The sequence below is a fragment of the Lithobates pipiens genome, unplaced genomic scaffold (genome assembly GCF_037356315.1).
Source record: "Lithobates pipiens isolate NorthernLeopardFrog02 unplaced genomic scaffold, aLitPip1_a1.2 Scaffold_23, whole genome shotgun sequence".
Taxonomy (NCBI): domain Eukaryota; kingdom Metazoa; phylum Chordata; class Amphibia; order Anura; family Ranidae; genus Lithobates; species Lithobates pipiens.
Window position 1 is genome coordinate 24248321 of NW_027507785.1, and position 20851 is coordinate 24269171.

Consider the following 20851-nt stretch of genomic DNA (forward strand, 5'->3'; position numbering starts at 1 on the left):
GTATTCAGCCACATGGTAAAAAAAAAAGTCAATGAGCGTATATTTATTGGTTTGCGCAAAAGTTATAGCGTCTACAAACTAGGGAACATTTTCTGGAATTTACGCAGCTTTTAGTTTATGACTACCTATCTCATTTATTGAGGTGCTAAAATGGCAGGGCAGCACAAACCACCCCCAAATGACCCCATTTTGGAAAGTAGATATCCCAAGGAAGTTGCTGAGAGGCATGTTGAGCCAATGGAATATTTTATTTTTTTGCCACAAGTGATTGAAAAATGACAGAAAGTTGTCACTAAATGATATATTGCTCAAATATGCCACGGCATATGTGGAATTACACCCCAAAATACATTCTGCTGCTTCTCTTGAGTACGGGGATACCTCATGTGTGGGACTTTTTGGGAGTCTAGTCGCATACGGGGCCCCCGAAAACCAATCACGGCCTTCAGGATTTCAACGGAAAATGTTCGATGGGAGCTGTTTGTCAGAAATTCCGACCGTGTGTAGGCTCTATCTGACATTTTCCATCGGAATTTCCGACACACAGAATTTGAGATCTGGATCTCAAATTTTCCGACAACAAAATTCGTTGTCAGAAATTCCGATCGTGTGTACACAATTCCGAAGCACAAAGTTCAACGCATGCTCGGAATCAAGCAGAAGACCTGCACTGGCTATTGAACTTCAATTTTCTCGGGGTCAATTTTCTCGGCTCGTTGTACGTCATCGCGTTCTTGACTTACGGAATTTCCGACAACATTGTGTGACCGTGTGTATGCAAGACAAGTTTGAGCCAACAACCGTCGGAAAAAATCCCATGGATTTTGTTGTCTGAATGTCCGATCGTGTGTACACAGCATAAGGGAGTAAATTTTTGTTTTCACTCCTCACTTCCTATCACAGTTTCGGAGGCCTTGAATTGATCAGCCAGCACAAATCCCCCCCCCCCCCCCCGCCAAATTACCCCATTTTGGAAAGTAGACACCATAAGCTATTTGCTGAGAGGCATGTTGAGTATTTTGCAATAACTGCTCTTAGAAATTCCAGGCAACAATCGCTAGAGCACGTGTAGAGAGGACGTGGCTGCAAAGAGGCTGGAGCAAATCAGCAGTACTAAGATGTAACAGTGGATAAACTTGAGATGAGAACAGGATTTTATTAAAAAAATAAATGCAATTGCTTATGATACCAGGAGGAGCAAACTAAATGTCATCCAGTTATAGTTCACATTGTATTAAAAATGTATTAAAACACAGAATTGCTTAAGAAAAGCTGCTAAAATCACTTAAAAGAAAATGTACCTTTATATTGATTACCCATATTCCCATCACATATAATTAAAGCTGAACTCCAATAGGTAACACAATGTTATCCATCACACCACTTATGTATTTGCTGAAAAATCATTGAATGTACTTTTCACCAGTTGTAGATGTGGATGTGCTACACTCATCCAGAGAATCTCATGGAAGTACACAGGGCATGTGCAGTTCTTCTGTATGCTGTCCCTCCCCCTTTCTTACAATTTCTGGCAATTCCAAACTGTCAAAATGACAGCCAAGTGTTGCTGTATAAATACAGAAGCTATTAGACTGCATGCCCATGGCTATGGAGGGGCTTTACAGCATGCATAGCGACATTCCTGGGAATAGCCTGTAGGCAAATCTGTCCTCAAAACAGTCATCATTCATATTATAAGTTTATTCAGTCCAAATTCATTTCTTCATCCGCACTGCATATCAAATCCGAATTCCAAAGTGTAATTTCAGCTAATCAGGCCAAATGATGTGAGGGCAATGCTAAACCCGACCAGCAGGGGCGCTGTGACTTCATTTTTGTTCTTTAGTGTTGCTGGGGCTGAAAGACAAAATGTATAACAAATAAAAAAAAACAGAGAAATGGAAATCTACACAGACAGGGGCAGCGCGGCGATCAGTGGTGTGCCGTCTGTATCACTGATCACGGTAAATAGCCTATGACGTAGGCTCTTTACCATGTGATCACCTGTGTCCAATCACCACAGTGTAAACGGGAAATGCCAGTTATCGCCATTCCTCTCCTCGTACTAGGAATGCCATCTGTCCAGGATTCAGTCCAGGTTTTGATTCATGTGTCTGGGTTTCAGTCCCCCCTGAAACCCGTACACATTATTTAGACAAGAACAGGCCCTGACAGGACAGTGCAGCCCCCAACAGTGCCCACCAGTGCAGCCAATCAGTGCCTCCTCGTCAGTGCCAACTATCAGTGCCCACCAGTGTTGACAATCAGAGCCTACTATCAGCCTGGTTTCACATTTGTGCGAACACAGACATTGCATGTGATTCGCACCCGCAGTGTGTGGTGCGTGTGGTGCCGATCGCAGTTGTATGGCTGAACTCGCATTGGATTCACAGGAAAATAGTGCAGGGACTTTTTTTTTATCCCGCACTGGAATCCCATGGGTGTTCTCACCCATTCGATCCGATTCCTGTGCGAGTTCACAGTTCGCACTGCGATCTGTGAACTGATCTGGAGGTGTCATTACCATTGTATTAACACCCGTAGCGGTTCACAGAGGGCAGTGTGAACTGCCTGTGGGAGAGATGTGATCCAGGAACCGGCGCTGTAATCGCGCTGGTTCCCGCATCGCTACAGTGTGAACCTAGGCTCAGTGTCCATAAGGGCTGCATATCATTGCCCATCAGTGCCGCCTATCAGTGTCCATCAGTGTTGCATATCAGTGCCTCCTCATCAGTGCCAACTCATCAGTGTCTGTCAGTGCAGCCTCATAGCAAACATCATTTGGGAGGCACAGTGGTGTAGTGGGTAGCACTCTCACCTAGCAGTAAAAAGGGTTGCTAGTTCAAATCCCAACCATGACACTACCTGCCTGGAGTTTGCATGTTCTGTGCCTGCGTGGGTTTCCTCTGGTTTCTTCCCACACTCCAAAGGCATGCTGGTAGTTAAATTGGCCCTAGTATATGAATGGGGACCTTACAGGGATAGGGACAATTATAGACACTCACTCAAGTTGAACTGGATGGACTGGTGTCTTTATTCAACCTTACTAACTATGTAACTATCAGTGAAAGAGAAAAATTATTTATTTAATACATTTTATAACAATATGACTATGAAAGAAAGGTTGAGACTTTATATGAAACATGCAACTGAAACATGATACTGGACGGTGGGCATCTGACCAAAAGATTGTAGATTGTGAATGTGCATACTCCACGCTTCTGGTGCCATGCGCAACATGTCAGTACCATGGTGTCGTTGCACAGACTGTGTGGTAACAACGGTGTCTCTGTGTGTGGGGAACATGGCGCCAATTACCGAACGGAAACTCGGCTCAGTTGACGGCGCCTCCCCTCCACCGCTCCGTCATCATGACGTTGGAGATCACCCTAGATTACACTAGAGTATATATACCCCCTCAGTTTTACATATTCCCCTTGTGGCTGTTGGCTCCCATGGACCTGTGATACTATCTTGGATTATAGGGGTTGGCTCAGAAGCACAAGGTAGCTTATGTTACAGTTTTTCACTATTTTCATATTTTGTCTTCACTTTTTAGATCTTTGCCCTTTTAATCGATAATCCATATGATTGGAATACTACCTTCACCTATTCACATCTTTTTTGCTATGGGATATTCCCATCCCATTACTTCCCCTTTCCTACCCATCCTTTGTGGTCATCTCAAGTTATTCCTTTTACCTTTTATATTAGCACATACACCTATTATAATTATTAATACATTCTATGTTACACCTATTTCAGATGACTCATGACCAATCCACGACCTCCATTTGACTTTCCACGGGACACCCTACTCCCAGGGACATTTGTCTCCTGAGGGTTTATTTCAACACCCTATTTTGGGATATGCCGCCTCAGCTCCTGGGACTGATGACTTGTCCGGCCGCTGTGTGGCCCCCCACCGCCCTCAGCCAGACCCATAGGTGATCTGTAAGTTTGGGTGGATGTTTTGCGCCCCATATGTGTTTTGTACCTTTATTTCTCTCTATTCCTCCCCTACTCTCCTGTTATTCAAGACCCCTTATGCCGCGTACACATGACCGGACTTTTCTGGCAAACTAGGTCCGACGGTCTTCCCGACGGACTTTCAGCTGAGTTCCGACAGACTTCCGAATGAACAGACTTGCCCACACATGAACTGACTAAGTCTGTTCGAAAGTCAGTTCGTTTTGAATGTGATGACGTAAGATGGGACTAAAAAAGGAAGTTCAATAGCCAGTAGTCAAAAGCTTCTCTTGCGTTTCATTTATTCCGTCGGACCAGCATACAGATGAACGGTTTTCCTGATAGGAATTGATTCCGTCGGACTGATTTGAAACATTCTATTTCTAGGTCCATCTGATTTTTTTCATGAAAAATGATCGGATTAGCCCACACATGATCGGAATGTCCGAAGGACTGATTCCATCGGACCTAGTCTGCCGAAAAGTCCGGTCGTGTGTACACGACATTACCAATAGCTGAACCTTACTAATTTCAGACATAACCAGCATCTGCTCCTGATGAGTGTAGAGTTCCACAAAACGTATCAAGCCATTTTAATCCTTTCATGATATACACTATATAGGATTATTTCATCATTTGTACCTTGTTTTATTGTATGATGCTGTAATAATCATGATTTCTTATATACCTATCTTGTGATATATGGACTAACGTGCCTGACTTTTTATAATGTTATTACCATTTAATACCATGCTTTAAGCTACAAATGTATTATATACCAAATAAATATTATTCCTATGTATATATTGTCCTGTGTTGCTGTGACATTGAGATCCAGTATGTACAGTCACAATCTACAATCTTTTGGTCAGACACCCACCATTCAGTATCACGTTTCAGTTGCATGTTTCATATAAAGTCAGAACCTTTCTTTCATAGTCATATTGATAACCAGGGATGGAGGCATTGGACCTACTTTCCAGTGCATCATGTAAAGTCCCAAACCCCCTATTCCTCCTCTCCCTTTTATTTCTAAATTTTATAACAGAAACTAAGAAAAACTGCTTTTGTTTATTTTTATTTTTTTTCTATTTTTGGTTTGTCTTTGTTTGTTTCACAAAAACAAACAAACAAACAAAAAAAAACAGTGGTGATTAATTACCGCCAAAAGAAAGTTCTATCTGTCTCAAAAAAATTATAAAAATGTCATATGGGTGCAGCGCTGCATGACCGAGCAATTGTTATTCAAAGTGTCACAGCGCCAAAAGCTGAACATTGGCCTGGGCAGGAAGGAGGTGAAAGTGCCCGGTAGACAAGTGGTTAAAAGTGGTTAAAATCAGCCTTTATGGGATTGGTGGTCATTTTGAATGGCCCGGGTATAATACAGGGGTGTTACTAGAACTCTACAAGACCTGGAGCACATTTTGGGCACCCGAACTGGAACAGTGATGTTACACACACCCAGCGAACATTGGGTGTTGGCCAAAACTGAACAGAAAACTGGCTTAAAGGAGCACGGCTTATTAAATCCAACCTTTGTGAACGAAAAGAGTCTTTGATTGCTGTGCCTTAAGAAATATAGGTAGAAATAGAGGTAGAGATATGCACACAACACATCAGCATTATCGTTTAAAAAAATGAAACGCTACCATTGCATGTGATTTTACGTGCAATGAAAATAAACAGAAAGCTAACTCTTTGTGGGAGCCTACCTTAAAGAAGACCTTCATTAAAATAGTCAGGGACTGATTAGCAACCAGCAACTGTTGAGACAATGAACACTTTGGTCAGAAATGTGTAATGTACAATATAGTGTTTATAGTGCAGGCAGGGGCGTAACTAGAAATCACAGGGCCCCATAGCAAAATGTTGTATGGGGCCCACCCCCACAAAAAATGGTGGGGCTTAAATTAAATAGTGGGCGTGGTTTAAAATGCGTGGCTCAAAGGGGGTGTGGTTCGAGTCTGAGATGAATGAGGAAGGAAGGAAGGAAGCAAAGAAAAGGGATGGAGGGACAACACGCCCAGATCCTACACCACAATAGCAATATACGTATTCCAGAAAGTTTAACAATCAACAGATAAAGATATTCCAAAGAGCTGGTGTTAGCGCTTCAATAATCCTCACCTGTACCCAATGTGGCCTGCCTGTTCCCAATGCAGCGTGGCCTGCCCGTGCCCAATACTGCCTCACCTGTGCCCAATACTGCCTCACCTGTGCCCAATACTGCCCAATGCAGCGTGTCCAGTGCCCAATACAGCCTCACCTGTGCCCAATGCAGTGTGGCCTGTGCCCAATGCAGCATCACCTGTGCCCATTGTAACGTGACCTGTGCCCAATGCAGCCTCACCTGTGCCCAATGCAGCATGACCTGTCTGTGCCCAATGCAGAATGTCCCATGCCCAATGCAGCCTCACCTGTGCCCAATGTGATCTCACCTGTGCCCAATGCAGCATGGCCTGCCCGTGCCCAATACAGCCTCACCTGTGCCCACCTGTGCCCAATGCATAGTGATCCATGCCCAATACAGCCTCACCTGTGCCCACCTGTGCCCATTGCAGCCTCACCTGTGCCCAATGCAGTCTCACTTGTGCCCACCTGTGCCCAATGCAGCCTCACCTGTGCCCAATGCAGCGTGACAGGTGCCCAATGCAGCCTCACCTGTGCAGAGGAAGAGGCGAGCCAGAGGCAGAACTACCGGGGAGGATGAGGAATGCATACTGGAGCCCTCAAATGGCTGCTGGCAAGCGTGGGACTGCCTCAGAGTGGGGGGCTCTGGCTCTACATCCAACTTCTGGCATGTCTCTTCCAGAGCTTTCCACTGTGATTTCCACTCACCGATACCTGGCCTGGATCCCTCCTGAATGACTTTACTGACCAGCTGTCCTTTCTGGCTCCTGTTCCCAGACACCTCTCCATAACCGTGTAAGGAGAGGCTCCCTCCCAGCCCCGAGCACCCTGCCTGAGGTACACCCCCCCCCCCAAGAAAGGGGGTTCCCTCAGACACAACAGTCTAACACTCCATCATCCAGCTGACAACTCCTCCCACAGCAGGTTGACCATGGGTATATGAAGGAGTCCTAGTTGGGGATTGGTCAGAGCTCCCACATGCACCTCATGGCACTCCAGCTCTCTGCCATGCCCCTTTTCCAGAACCTTCTCCCTGGAAACAGAGGAGGCGCCCAAGAACTGAGGCACATATCAGTCACCTGCTGCTATACTAAACCACTCCCCTGCCCCCAGATCAAAACAAACAGACCTAGCTCACAGCATAGGCCTTCTTAAATTTACCTGCGCTGGCAGCTTACACAAAACCTACACCTAGCACGTACTTACCTAAGGTAGAGGGTGCTACACTATAATATTAATAAAGGAATTACTAAACCGTAGCCTAGCACAGGGTTTATCAACTAGGGTTTCTCCAGAGGTTGCTATGGGTTCCTTGATTAATTTCTGCCTCAGATAAGTTCCCACCGACACCATTGATCTTTTTAGCTATCTGTAAGGTGGGAATTCTTCCCAATGACCACAAGCGTAAGGAGCATTCATCCCACTGACCATCATACTAGTATATCATGAGTTGTAGATATAGTCATTTTTTAGCAGGGGTTCTCTGAAACTGAAAAGTTATTTGAGGGGTTCCTTTGTGTTGAAAAGGCTGAGAAAGGCTGGCTTAGCATAACCACTTTTGAGAGTAAACATTCTCTACTCATTTAGTAAATCAGCCCCATTGTATTTGGCAGAGGTTTATACCTTTACTTGGATAGAATAAAAGTGAGAATTTTCATTATAGGGTTGAATCTACCAACTGTCCCTTTTCAACCAATCAACCCAGCGATTTTTTTTTCTTTCCCTCATTTTCATTCTAAGTGAAAAATTAAAGCGGAGCTCCACCCTAAAGTGGAGCTTCCGCTCATTGGAACCCTTCCCCCCTCCGGCGCCACAATTGGCACCTTTCAGAGGGGAGGGGGGTGCAGGTACCTGTACAGTACAGGTATCTGCACCCACTTCCGGCATAGATATCTGCAGAAGCTACGCCCCTTTCCGCAGAATCTACGCCCCTTTCCGAAGGTCCCCCGCTGTCTTCTGGGAAACACACGGATCCCAGAGACAGCGGGGACCATCCTTATTGCGCAGCGCGACTCGCGCATGCGCAGTAGGGAACCGGGAAATGAAGCCGCAAGGCTCCACTTCCTGATTCCCATACCCAAGATGGCGACGGCAGCACCCGAGAGACGATCAAGAGATCGGCTTCGGGTGCCGACATCGCGGGCGTGCTGGGCGGGTGTCATTATTTTAAAAGCCAGCAGCTGCAGTATTTGTAGCTGTTGGCTTTAAAAAAAAAAAAAAAAACGGCGGACTCCCGCTTTAACCACTTCCCGACCAGCGCACGGCGATGTACGTCGACAGAATGGCACGGGCAGGCATATTGGCGTACAGGTACGTCCAATATTCAATGCCGCCCTGCCATCGGGAGCGCGCCGCTGGCGGCACGCTCCCGCGCTGGTCAGGACCCCCGTGAGTCCGGTCCCGATCGCACCCCCGCCAGTGTCATTTACACAGGAATCACTGCATTTATATAGCAGTGATTACTGTATAAATGACAATGGTCCCAAAAATGTGTCAAAAATGTCCGATGGGTCCCCCACAATGTCGCAGTCACAATAAAAATCGCTGATCGCCGCAATTACTAGTAAAAAAATAATAAAAAATTATTAATAAAAATGCTATAAAACTATCCCTATTTTGTAAACGCTATAACTTTTGTGCAAACCAATCAATAATCGCTTATTGCGATTTTTTTTACCAAAAATATGTAGAAGAATACGTATTGGCCTAAACTGAGGGAAAAAAATGTTTTTTTATATATTTTTGGGGGATATTTATTATAACAAAAAGTAAAAAATAATGCGTTTTTTTCAAAATTGTCGCTCTATTTTTGTTTATAGCGCAAAAAATAAAAACCACAGGGGTGATCAAATACCACCAAAAGAAAGCTCTATTTGTGGGAAAAAAAGGACGTCAATTTTGTTTGGGAGCCACGTCGCACGACCGCGCAATTGTCAGTTAAAGCGACGCAGTGCCGAATCGCAAAAAGGGGTCTGGTCTTTGACCAGCAAATTGGTCCGGTCTGCAAGTAGTTAAGTTATCGTTTAAAAACGCAAACACTAATACTGCTACCTTTTATAGCTGTAAAAAAATAAAAATAAAAATCTGAAATATGTAGTGAAGATATTTCCTACATGCAAAAATGCACTATACATTACATGTTCTTTAGACATAACATTTTTTTCAAACATTGGTTTCTTTGCCAATTCAAAAAATTACCATATAGCACGAATTAAAAGATCAGCATTTGTAAAGATCTAAATGATCTGGCAATTTTCCTTTATATAACCAATGACTAATGTTAGAATTTAGCAACTAGAGAAATGCTGAATGAATGTGCAGTCACAATGCAGCCTCACCTGAGCAGAGGAAGAGGCGAGCCAATGCATACTGGGGCCCTCAAATGGCTGCTGGCAAGCGTGGGGCTGCCTCAGAGTGGGGGGGGGGGCGAGCACCGCCCGCACAGTTCCCCAGCCAGGGGAAGTGAGGAGAGGAAGAGGCAAGCTGTCTGTACGAGCAGAGAGCTGTAATAGCTTTCATTTGAATGTCCTGTGTTCCCGGGGCTCACCGTCACATAGCCCCACCTCTTGGCCCGGAGCCTTTGATGACGTCACATGTCCCGCATTGGACCGATGTTCTGTCTATCAAAGGTACCGGGCCAAGAGGTGGGGCTATGTGACGGTGAGCCCCGGGAACACAGGACATTCAAATGAAAGCTATTACAGCTCACTGCTCGTACAGACAGCTTGCCTCTTCCTCTCCTCACTTCCGCTGTCTGGGGGACCGTGCGGGCGGTGCTCGCCCCCCCCCCCCCCCCCAGTATGCATACATCATCCTTCCCACGGGCCCCTCTCAGCTGCGGGCCCCATAGCGGCCGCGTGTGTCGCTATGGCGGTAGTTCCGCCACTGAGTGCAGGTAGTGTTGCCACCTGTCCAGGATTCACCCAGACAGTTTGGGTTTGGAATCATGTGTCCGGCTTTCAGACTGCCTGAAATCCAGACACATTATTTAGACTGGACTATGGCTTCACAGCAGGGCTGCTGGTTGAGGTTGTCTCAGCTGAGAGTGTCTGTTACACTCTTTCACAATGCCCAAAGCCAGCACTAACAATCCCCCTCCCAAACACACAGACAGGAGAGGAGAGAGGGCTTGATCTGCACCTCTTCCTCCTGGCCCTACCCCTCTGTGTCTGCCCACACTCCAATTCCCAGCGCTGTGCCTCAGAAAAGGAAAGTTGGGGCCGCAAATTTGAAGTCCGGTAGCCTCAAGTACATCTGGATGAGAGGTGCTGACTGCCGAGGGGTGAGTGAGCTCACCATCCACCCCCGTCTTTGACTGAAGTCTCCCCCTTCTCTCTTCTGCATCTAAGTACACTTGGGAAAATCAGGGTTTTCAGAGCACCCCTTATATCAGAGTTCCCCTTTTACACCAGAGGCCACAGTGTTTCCCCTTCAATCAGAGTCTTCTCCATACATCAGTGTTCCCCCTTAAATCAGGGTTCCCAGAGCATCCCTTATGGTAGAGGCCCCAGAGTTCTCCCTTACATCAGAGTCTGCAGAGTCCCCCCTTACAGTGAAAAGGAACTCTGCGAGTTCAGATGAAAAAGGGGAACTCTGTGGACTCTGATGTAATGGGGGACTCTTGTTATTAACGTCATATGATTAGAAATGTTATTTAATAGCAAAATATAGGTATAATTTATACTATAAAAAAATTGCAGTGTGCCGCTAAAGTGTTTGGGTTTGATTTGAAGAAAAGGTGGAAACCCTAAGTGCGGGAGTCTGTTAACCACTTGCCGACTGTAGGATGTCTATGGACATCATTGATTTGCAGTGGTTATACTGGCACCTACTGGCATCATCCAGGTATGAAAATTCCCTCTAATGCAGAAGTGATCCAGGTGGCTGAACAGCCACCCGACCACTTCTGCAGGTGGCAGAAGGGGGTCCCACCCCCCTCCCACTGTCGCCTTTCCCAGGCTCTGCCATCTCGATTGGTGGAGATTGCTGCATAGAACAGTAAGCCCTTGTACACAAGGTCCGGAAGTGGTGTTGCATACACACGGTCGGACAAAGTTGTCGGAAAATCCAATTGTACATAACGTGATGACGTTATTTCGTTACAACGGGACTATGTTCAGGCTAGTAGCCAATAGCTTTGGTCTAGGAATTTGATTTGAGCATGCATGGCACCTTGTCCGTTGGAGCAGGCTACACATGATCGGAGTATGTCCGATCGGAGCATTTTGTCGGAAAATATTTCCGGCAAGTTGGAAAAGTTGTCCGACGGAAACAGTCCGATGCAGACCACACAGTCGGAATATCCGACAAAACGCTCCGATCGGAAACATTCCGAGTGAATCTCCGACCGTGTGTACAAGGGCTGAGAGAGAGGAACATGCTCCTTTGTTTACCTGGCCATTAACAGCCAGGAAATTAGCTGATCAGACCGATCTGTGTCTGGCTGGCTGCATTGGAAGCCAGAGGAGAGATTGGGGGGTCTAATAGACCTCAGATTTCTCCATAAAGAGGACCTGTCATGGTCCATGCTGTCACAAGGGATTTTGTTCATCCCTTGTGATAGCAATAACGTTAGTACTAAAAAAAGTGTAAACAAACAAAAAAAAAATTGTATAAAACAAATAATAGAACAAATGAAAGCACCCCCATCCCCGCTGTGCTTACGCACAAATGAGAACGCATACATAACTCCCACATGCATATGTAAACGGTGATCACACCACACATGTGAGTTATTGTCACGAACGTCAGAGTGAGAGCAATAATTCTATAATTCTACCACCAGACCTCCTGTGCCGCACTATACTATACAATCCAAGTGTTCAAAATGTATGTGCAAAAATGCATATGCATACCTCCCAACTTTCTGAGATGGGAAGGAGTGACACCTATTAGCAAAAGTATGTAGGCATAGGACACACCCCCCCCCCCCCCCCTTAAAGGAGAATTGTACCAAAAACAAAATTACCACATGCTTTTTTACCACTATTATTATTCCTTTATACTTTTTTTTTTAATTTACAATTGCAGCAATTAAGAAATTGGATGCAAGATTAGGACTGGAAAACACTTTCTTAGAAGATAAGTTGTGCAGTTTATATACAACTGTATAGATCAGACCAAAATGAGGGACAAATGAGGAGGAATGAGGGACAGAGGGACATTTCTCCAAATAAGGGACAGTCCCTTCACATCAGGGACAGTTGGGAGCTATGCATATGCAGTGTTCCAAATCCTATTCTATGTAATCAAACAATACTGTGTATCATCAAAAAAAATAACTGTAAAAAATTTCAAACATAACACATCGAATGTACAAAAATCTACGCCTTATAAACAGTATATTTATATACCAAAATGTGAAATACAATTTATATTATTAATTTTAAATAAATAAGTGCAGTTCATGAAGTGCACTAAGGTGAACAATAAAGTGTTAACAATGTCCTTATGTAGCGGACCCATTGGATTTGAGTAAAAAACAAGAGGAGAGCTTCCGACGGGTGCAGTACTTTTATTCTTTTGCCACAAAGGTGTGCAGTAGGGTTGAACACCACAGAGGTTAATATTTTTAACGTCTTAAACACCTTAAGCACCGTGAAAACTGTAAAATGACATACAATACATTTGTTTACAGAGATCACAAAAAGGGGACTTACAACAGAAATACAAATGTGGAGTTCTTTTATCTACACACATTATCTAAATTAAGATTAAACATCTAAGGGAACATGACTATATGTTCAAATATTTGGATTGTCTACAGCATATCTTTTAACTAACAGCATGGACTCAATTTATGCCTAAAAACATATATACTTTTATAGACAATGCTTCTTTCCTGCATACCTTGCTCCGCTTACCAAGGGGTGCAACTTTAAACTAGGGATGCACCGATACCATTTTTTTTACAATGAGTACGAGTACCGATACTTTTATTTTAGTACTCACCGATACCAACTGCCCATACCTACCGCAACTGTTTTTTTTTTTCACTTCAGCTGTCAGCAATGGTACAATGCATTAAAAAGTTATTTACAGATGCGCTTTTTCAATGTGAAATGTGTAAATATATGTTAATATACATATATATGGAAAAATATTCACTAATAAAGCAAACAAAAAAAAAAGTTTTCACTGTTTATGGTTTATAAAATAGATGTGAACAAAAAAAAAAGAAGCGGGAAAATAATAATTAAATGGAGGAGAATAGGGAGTTAATTAAGGTGGATTAGCATAAATTAAGGGTTAATAAGGGGTTAAACAGATGAACATTTGTTCATCCCTTTGATCTGCAGATGAAGAAACAGAAAGATACAAAAAGAAAAAATGTTTCTTTTAATTTTAGTGTTTTGGCTGAGCAATGTTGTTAATAAATATTTCCGGCTGCTTTTTTTTGACAGGTCCAATTACCGGATTTCTTTAACACTTTAGCTGTCAACAGGGGAGGCTCACTGACAGCTCAAAGAACCGAACCTGAAAGTATCAGTATCAGTATACATGTGCAAATACTCAGTATCAGCAAAGATACCGATACTAGCAGTGGTGGGACAAGGCCATCCAAAGCCCAGGGCAAACCTGCCAAATTGTGCCACCCCACCCCTCCCCACACAAAAAAAAAAATATTGCCACTCTACGATATTACTTTTATAGCACAAACCCCGCAAATCCCTCCTTCTAGCACAAATACGCTTCTCCCATCCCTCTTCCCAACACAAATCCCCCCAAATCACCACTCCTAGCAAACCTCCCAAATTCGCCCTCCTAGAACAATTCTTACCCCCTGACGCCCCCCCCCCCCCCCCCCGATTCAATTTCGTAACACAAATCCCCCTCCCCCAGCCTCCTTGTGGTGCCTCCCTATCTCACATGATACCACAGTGCCCAGGGCAGCCCTCCCTTCTGCCCACCCCTTGTCCCGGCCCTGGATACTAGTATTGGTGCAACCCTACTTTAAACTTTAGAAAACTTAAACAAACAATCGCCTTACCAAGAGGCACTGCTGGCTTGCTTGCCTTTGAATGCTGAATCAATAAGAACCTCCTTTCTCCAAAACTAGAGGAAGGAGGAAGTGTCTGATGATTAAACAGTTCCCAGATCCTCAAGCCAGGGTCCGGATTAATGGCCACCTTCCGTTTGTTCAATGGGGCGAGGCAGGGATGTCCCCTTTTTCATTCATTCATTCCTAAACAAATTGCGTTTGAACCCCGATATTCATGGAATATTGGTTCATGGCTCGTCCTATAAGGTAGTGGCCTTTGCCAATGATCTTTTGCTATTTTTATCCCAGTTGCATATTTCCCTCCCAAATCTACTTAATGAACTGGAATCATTTAACAATTTGTCCAACCAAAAGATCAACTATTCCAAGTTCCAAGCTTTAAATCTCTCCCTCTCTAATGATGAAGTTGAGGAATGCCAGGCCAATTACGTTTTTCAGTGGAACCAAGAAGCCTTAACTTATCTAGGCATTAAAATCCCCTCTAAATTCTCTGATCTCTACGCAGAAACCATTTAAATGTACTAGAGGGTAGAGATGGCATTGCGGTTCGCCTGGTGGTTGGTTCGCGGCAAACTTTGCTTGTTCGTGATTCGCCAAACCGGCGGACCTCTGGCGCTGTTCACAGCGGACATGTTTTTTTACATTGTGAAGAACTTTGACCCATGACACATCCATCATGGGGTACAGGACAGCCAATTGAGACATTTCAGCACATGGTCATACCCCCTACCTTTTAAATAGACCTGATCTGGCGGCCATTTTACATTGCGTCTTTTGTCAGTGTAGGGAAAGGACGCTGTGTGGAGCAGGGACAGTCAATCTAATCACTATCTAGCTATTACTATTAGGTCCAAAAAAGTCCTTTTAAGGACTGTTATAGGTGTACAGTATATAGGGTTGTAATACACTTTTAATATACTTTCTTTCAAATATAGAAAGCATATTACAGTGCACTGTAGTGCTGATCGATTCTGCAGATGTCTGTTCTCAGTGTAGGTAGGGATAGAGTTTGCTGTTTGGAGCAGGGACAGTCTGTCTGTAATCACTAGCTATTGCTATTAGGTCCACAAAAGTCCTTTTAAGGACTGGTATAGGTGTACAGTATATAGGGTTGGAATACACGTATAATATGCTTTCTTTCAAATATAGAAAGCATATTATAGTGCACTGCATGCAATGTTGTTGACTGATTCTGCAGCTGTCGTTTCTCAGTGTAGGGAGGAACAGTTTGGTGTTTGGAAAAGGGACATTCTGCAATTCACTAGCTACTAGCTAGCTACTATTAGGTCCACAAAGGTCCTTTTAAGGACTGGTATAGGTGTACTATTTGGTGTGCAGTATATAGGGGTGTAATACACGTATAAAATACATTCAAATATAGAAAGCATAGTATAGTGCATTTACACTGTGCAGCATTGTGACTGCTGAACGGTTCTGCAGCGATACTACAAAGAGTGACAAACGCAATTAGAAAAAAGTATTATAACTGGTGTGATAGACCAGTGGCCCCCCAAAATGACAGATTGAAGCGGGGTGTTATATACCTTCTTTCACATATACTGCACTTCTCTAGAGACTTTTGTCACAGGGTCATTTAAAAAATGACCGGCAGAGGAAGAGGCAGGCCCTTCTGCAGGGTGGTAGGGTTAGGGCAGGAGCAACAGGCTTGAGTCAAAGTGGCAAATTGCAGAAGGTGCGTTTGATTACGTCAAAGGACACACCAGACTTAGTTGAGTGGCTCACTCAGCCTTACTCTTCTGCACCCTCCTCATCCTTTTGATCTGCACCCTCTTCACTCTCTGCTGTGTGCACCCCAAAGACACTACCACCACCACCATGTACCCTCCACTTGAGTCACAGGAATTATTTTACGATCCATCACAAGACATTGCTGATGCGCAGCCATTCTTGGCATTGGATCAGGAAGAGGAGGTAGCAACAACCGCCACTCAGTAGTCTGATGACAGTACCCAGATCAGCCCAAGGAGGTTGGTCCCCGGTGTTGCTGCCTACTCCGAGATCTCTAATTATAGCGGTGAGGAAGGTGACGTCGATGATGATGTGTCTAGTGATGTCACGTGGGTGCCCACAAAAGAGGAAGAGGAGGGGAGTTCAGAGGGAGATATGGACCAGCAGATAGGGAGGAGAAGCAGGCGAAACTTAGATTGCACAGGAGGGACAAAGCAGACTGCTAATGTATCAGGAGCGAGGCATCAACCATGTATGGTCACATCTGGTGCTCCCAGGATGCTGCCACATGGCGCCGCAGTGTGGGCTTTTTTAACGTGTCCGCTTTTGACAATAGTGTTGCCATCTGCAGCCTTTGCAGTCAACGCAAAAGTCGCGGTAAGTCCAACACACACCTAGGGACGACCGCCTTAAGAAGGCACATGAGCTGCCATCACCGAGCCCAGTGGGAGCAACGGAACCCACAAAGCCACACTCCAGGCTCTCACCGTCCAGCCTCGTTTTCTACTTCTCCTTCTCCTCTTTCCTCACAATTGTCCTCCACTCCACCTTCCATCATGCCATCCTCACATTTTTCTGAAAAAAGGCAGGCTTCCATGGGCTAAATGTTCGAGTGTAAAAAAATGATGATGCCGGATAACCCTCTTGCCCAACGGTTGACCGCTGGCTTGTCAGAACTGTTAGCCCGCCAACTACTACCATATAAACTGGTGGACTCGGAGGCCTTTTCGAAAATTTGTGGCCATTGGAACACCAAATGGAAGGTCCCAGGAAGGAAGTATTTCTCAGAGAAGGACATCCCAGAGCTATATGGCCATGTTCAGCGGCAAGTGAATGTATCTCTGGCACACAGTGTCGGTGCCAAGATACATCTGACCACAGACACGTGGTCTAGCAAACACGGGCAGGGAAGGTATATCACTTTTACTGCCCACTGGGTGAACCTTCTGACGGCCGTCAAGCATGTAACCCGTGGCACCCGTGTAGATTTGGTTTTACCTCCACAGATTGCATGCAGGCCTGACTCTTCTTCTCCTCCTCCTCCTACCCCATCCTCCTCCCTCTCCTCCTCGGCTGACTCCTCCTTTTCCGCTGCTAGCGTCTCTTCCGCTGCGCCACCCAAGCTCCCCAGAACCTATTCGACATGCCAGGTGAGACGTTGCCATGCCGTGCTGCGTCTGTTGTGCCTGGAAGCCAAGAGCCACACTGGCCCGGCACTCCTTTCAGCTTTGCGTTCACAGGCAGATCAGTGGCTAACACCGCTCAATTTGACAGTTGGTACAGTGGTGTGTGACAACAGTGCCAATCTGCTTAGCGCATTAAAACAGGGCAAAATCACGCACGTGCCATGCATGGCACACGCCTTAAACTTGGTCGTGCAGCGATTCCTTGTCAAATACCCTGGGGTCCAGGACATCTTGCGGCAGGCAAGGAAAATCTCGGCCCATTTCAGAAGATCTTACACGGCCATGGCTCGCCTTGCTGACATTCAGCGGCGACACAATCTGCCGGTCAGAAGTCTTATTTGCGATTGCCCGACGCAATGGAACTCAACCTTCTATATGCTTGATAGGCTGCTCCAGCAGAAACGTGCAGTTAACGTCTACCTGTATGAACTCTGCGGCAGAACAGGTTCTGGGGAGCTGGGTTTTTTTTCACCGCGCCAGTGGCTGCTCATGCGCGACGCATGCAGACTTCTGCGCCAATTTGAGGAGATCACCAAACTGGTCAGTCGCAGCCATGGCGCCATCGGTGACATGGTACCTTATGCCTTCTTTATGGAGCGTGCATTGCATCGTGTCATTTATCAAGCTGTGGAGGAGCAGGAGCAAGAAGATGAGGAAGTCGCAATGCTGGATGAATTCCCAGGGGGGGCTACTCTATCTGAGACAAGTGAACAACAGGAGTCTGAAGAGGAGTCAGAGGAGGATGGTGCCGGGGCGGATGAGGAGCAAGAAGAGCATGCTTTAAACCTTTCTGGGATCCCTGTTGTGCGTGGATGGGGAGAGGAGAATGAAGAGGACGACATTATCCTGGATGATGAGCAGGAGCCAGGCCACCACACCGCTTCCAGTTTAGTGCAAATGGGGGCCTTCATGCTCCAGTGTTTTAATAGGGACCCCCGTATAAAAAGCATAAGGGTCAAGGACCAGTACTGGGTGGCAACGTACTTAGACCCCTGGTACAAACACAAAATGGCGGAAATGTTACAGCCGTCACAGAGGGCTGGCAGAATGGAGCACTTCCAGGCCTTGCTTCGAGAAATGCTGCATTCTGCCTTTGCGTGTGCTGGCAGAGGAGCAATTCCCACTCCCAGAGAAGGATTTGCGGGTACCAATCCAACAGCGCCTGCAAGAAGAGGCCGGTTTGAAGATGTGTTGGTGACTTCGGATATGAGGTCATTCTTTCAGCCGACCCATCGACAGGTGTCATCCGGATCCAGCATCAGGGAACGCCTAGACCGTCAGGTGTCCGACTACATCGGGTTAACGGCCGATGTGGACGCTCTGAGGAGTGATGAACCCCTGGACTACTGGGTGGGCAGGCTTGACCTCTGGCCAGAGCTTGCCCAATTTGCAATCGGACTGTTGGCTTGCCCCTCGTCCAGTGTCCTGTCCGAAAGGACGTTCAGCGCAGCAGGGGGATCGTGACTGATAAGCGTACTCGCCTAGCTCACGACAGTGTTAACTACCTCACATTTATAAAAATGAATGAGGCATGGGTCTCGGAGGAATTCAACACATGTGACCAGTAGACCATGTATATGTCTATAAACAATTTTTTTAATCGAGCACAGAGACCTTCTTTCTTTCATTTGGCTCACTTCCTTGTCCAAAAAAAGCACACCGTACTATATGCCCGTACCCTCCTCTTTGAAGAGGTTGAGCGGTGTCATATTTCTACTGGGGCTGCTTATTTTGAGGGGCTCCCACCATCCCTGTGCTGACATCCTCCTGGGGCTGTACCTCTGCTGTGCATATTATGAGGCGCTCCCACCATCCCTGTGCTGTGCTGACTTCCTCCTGGGGCTGTACCTCTGCTGTGCATATTTTGAGGTGCTCCCACCATCCCTGTGCTATGCTCATTATGAGGGGCTCCCACCATCCCTGTGCTATGCTGACTTCCTCTTGACTTCCCGGTGCTGGTGTTAGTGCTTTATGTCACGCTGCTGATGTCAGTGCTCTCTATCACGGTGCTGCTGTCAGTGCTGTATATCACGGTGCTGGTGTTAGTGCTTTATGTCACGCTGCTGATGTCAGTGCTCTCTATCATGGTGCTGTTGTCAGATGACTCTATCACGGTGCAGGTGTCATTGCTGTATGTCACGCTGCTGATGTCAGTGCTCTCTATCACGGTGCTGCTGTCAGATGACTATCACGGTGCAGGTGTCATTGCTGTATATCACGCTGCTGGTGATCATCTCCTGCACCCTCTTCTTTGCCTACCCTGATCTTCCCTCTCCTCCATTGCCTTCATGCACTCCACAGTCCTGAATTGTCACAACAATTTCCCATATAAAAAAAGAATGCTTGTAGTTGTCGATCCCAGATTCACCTCATAAATGTGTTATGTCATTGGCCATGTGGTGGGACTATGTTTGCACAGCTATTGATTATTTTGTGGCTGCAAATTTGAACTGTAGGTTTGCGAAGTTTGCCTCCCATTGAAGTCAATGGGGCCCGCCGTGAACGTTCCGGTTCGCGAACTATCGGCCGCGTTCGCGGTCCGCGAAACGTCCCATCGGAAGTTCGTCTATCACTAGATGTGGGTCCCGGAGGTGGAGACCAGAGACACATGAGTCCTCAAACAGAGCTGAACGCTATAGTAAGCCAATAAGCGGAAGCGCCACGTAGTGATAGGCGTGCACGTCTGGTGGAGGTGGTCTTGTTTTCCTCTATCCTTTCCTTTTGTCTCTTCTTCTGACTTTTCTTAGTCCGCTGTTCCCCGTTCTGTTTTTTTTGTTTTAAACTCTAGATCTCCGCATGTTTACTCAGCCTAGGTAGCATACAGGCTGCGGGGTTAGGCTCTAGTTGTGGGCCGGTTATTTATAAACGGAAGTGGTTTCTTCCCCTTCTAGTTGGGGGGAAGGGATTCATAAAGGAGTCCTTTACCTCCCCGGGCCCGTAGGGCTGATTTTGGCCAGAGGAGGGTTTGATGGAGGCTAACGTGCCCCCCCTCCCCCATATGAGGCGCGAGGAGGCAGGACCTCCCTGAGACTTTTGACCTTTAACCCCCGGAAATTGTAGCAGATAGGAGTGAAAACTGGGTGGGCGAGTTTCCCCCCCAGTGGAATTGTTGATCTACCTAGAAGAAAGTACCTTGATTCCATGTTTATTAAGTTGTACCTTATGAATCGAACATGTTTATTTGCTCATTGTGGTCAATGCTTGACAAATATTTCCCCTGACTTTTGTTGTTTATGTTTGTTATTCTATACAAATAAATACATATTGCATATAAAAAAAAAACAACAATTTTTATTTATTTTTTATGTGTTTTTTACACTTTTATTGTAACTATAAACTTCCAGGTTAGTATCTCTCAAAATACGATAGCGATCTAACATTTTTCAAGACCCTGCGTGAACGTGTGCCCTAGACTGTGCTGTATCCCAGGGGAGAACGGCCTGGGCCGTTGGGGGCCTAGGAGAGGCTCCGCAACACGTCTAGCAGCAGCAGCAAGGGATTCAGGAAGTGGCTGTAATAGCAGGCGGCATGGCAGTCAGTACAGGTGTAGGGGGCCCAGGTCCCAACAAGACCGCAGGAGGCCCCATGTAACTCC

The 20851-nt window shown here is 45.8% G+C and overlaps 1 long non-coding RNA gene across 1 annotated transcript; it reads right to left on the reverse strand.

Moving 5' to 3' along the window:
- Nucleotides 1-1136: 1136 nt before the first annotated feature.
- On the reverse strand, nt 1137-5797 carry LOC143926907 (uncharacterized). Its single transcript, XR_013262154.1, has 2 exons — nt 5682-5797; nt 1137-1857 (listed from the first exon to the last, which is right to left on the reverse strand). It is a non-coding gene; the product is annotated as an uncharacterized LOC143926907 (long non-coding RNA).
- Between the last annotated feature and the right edge of the window lie 15054 nt (nt 5798-20851).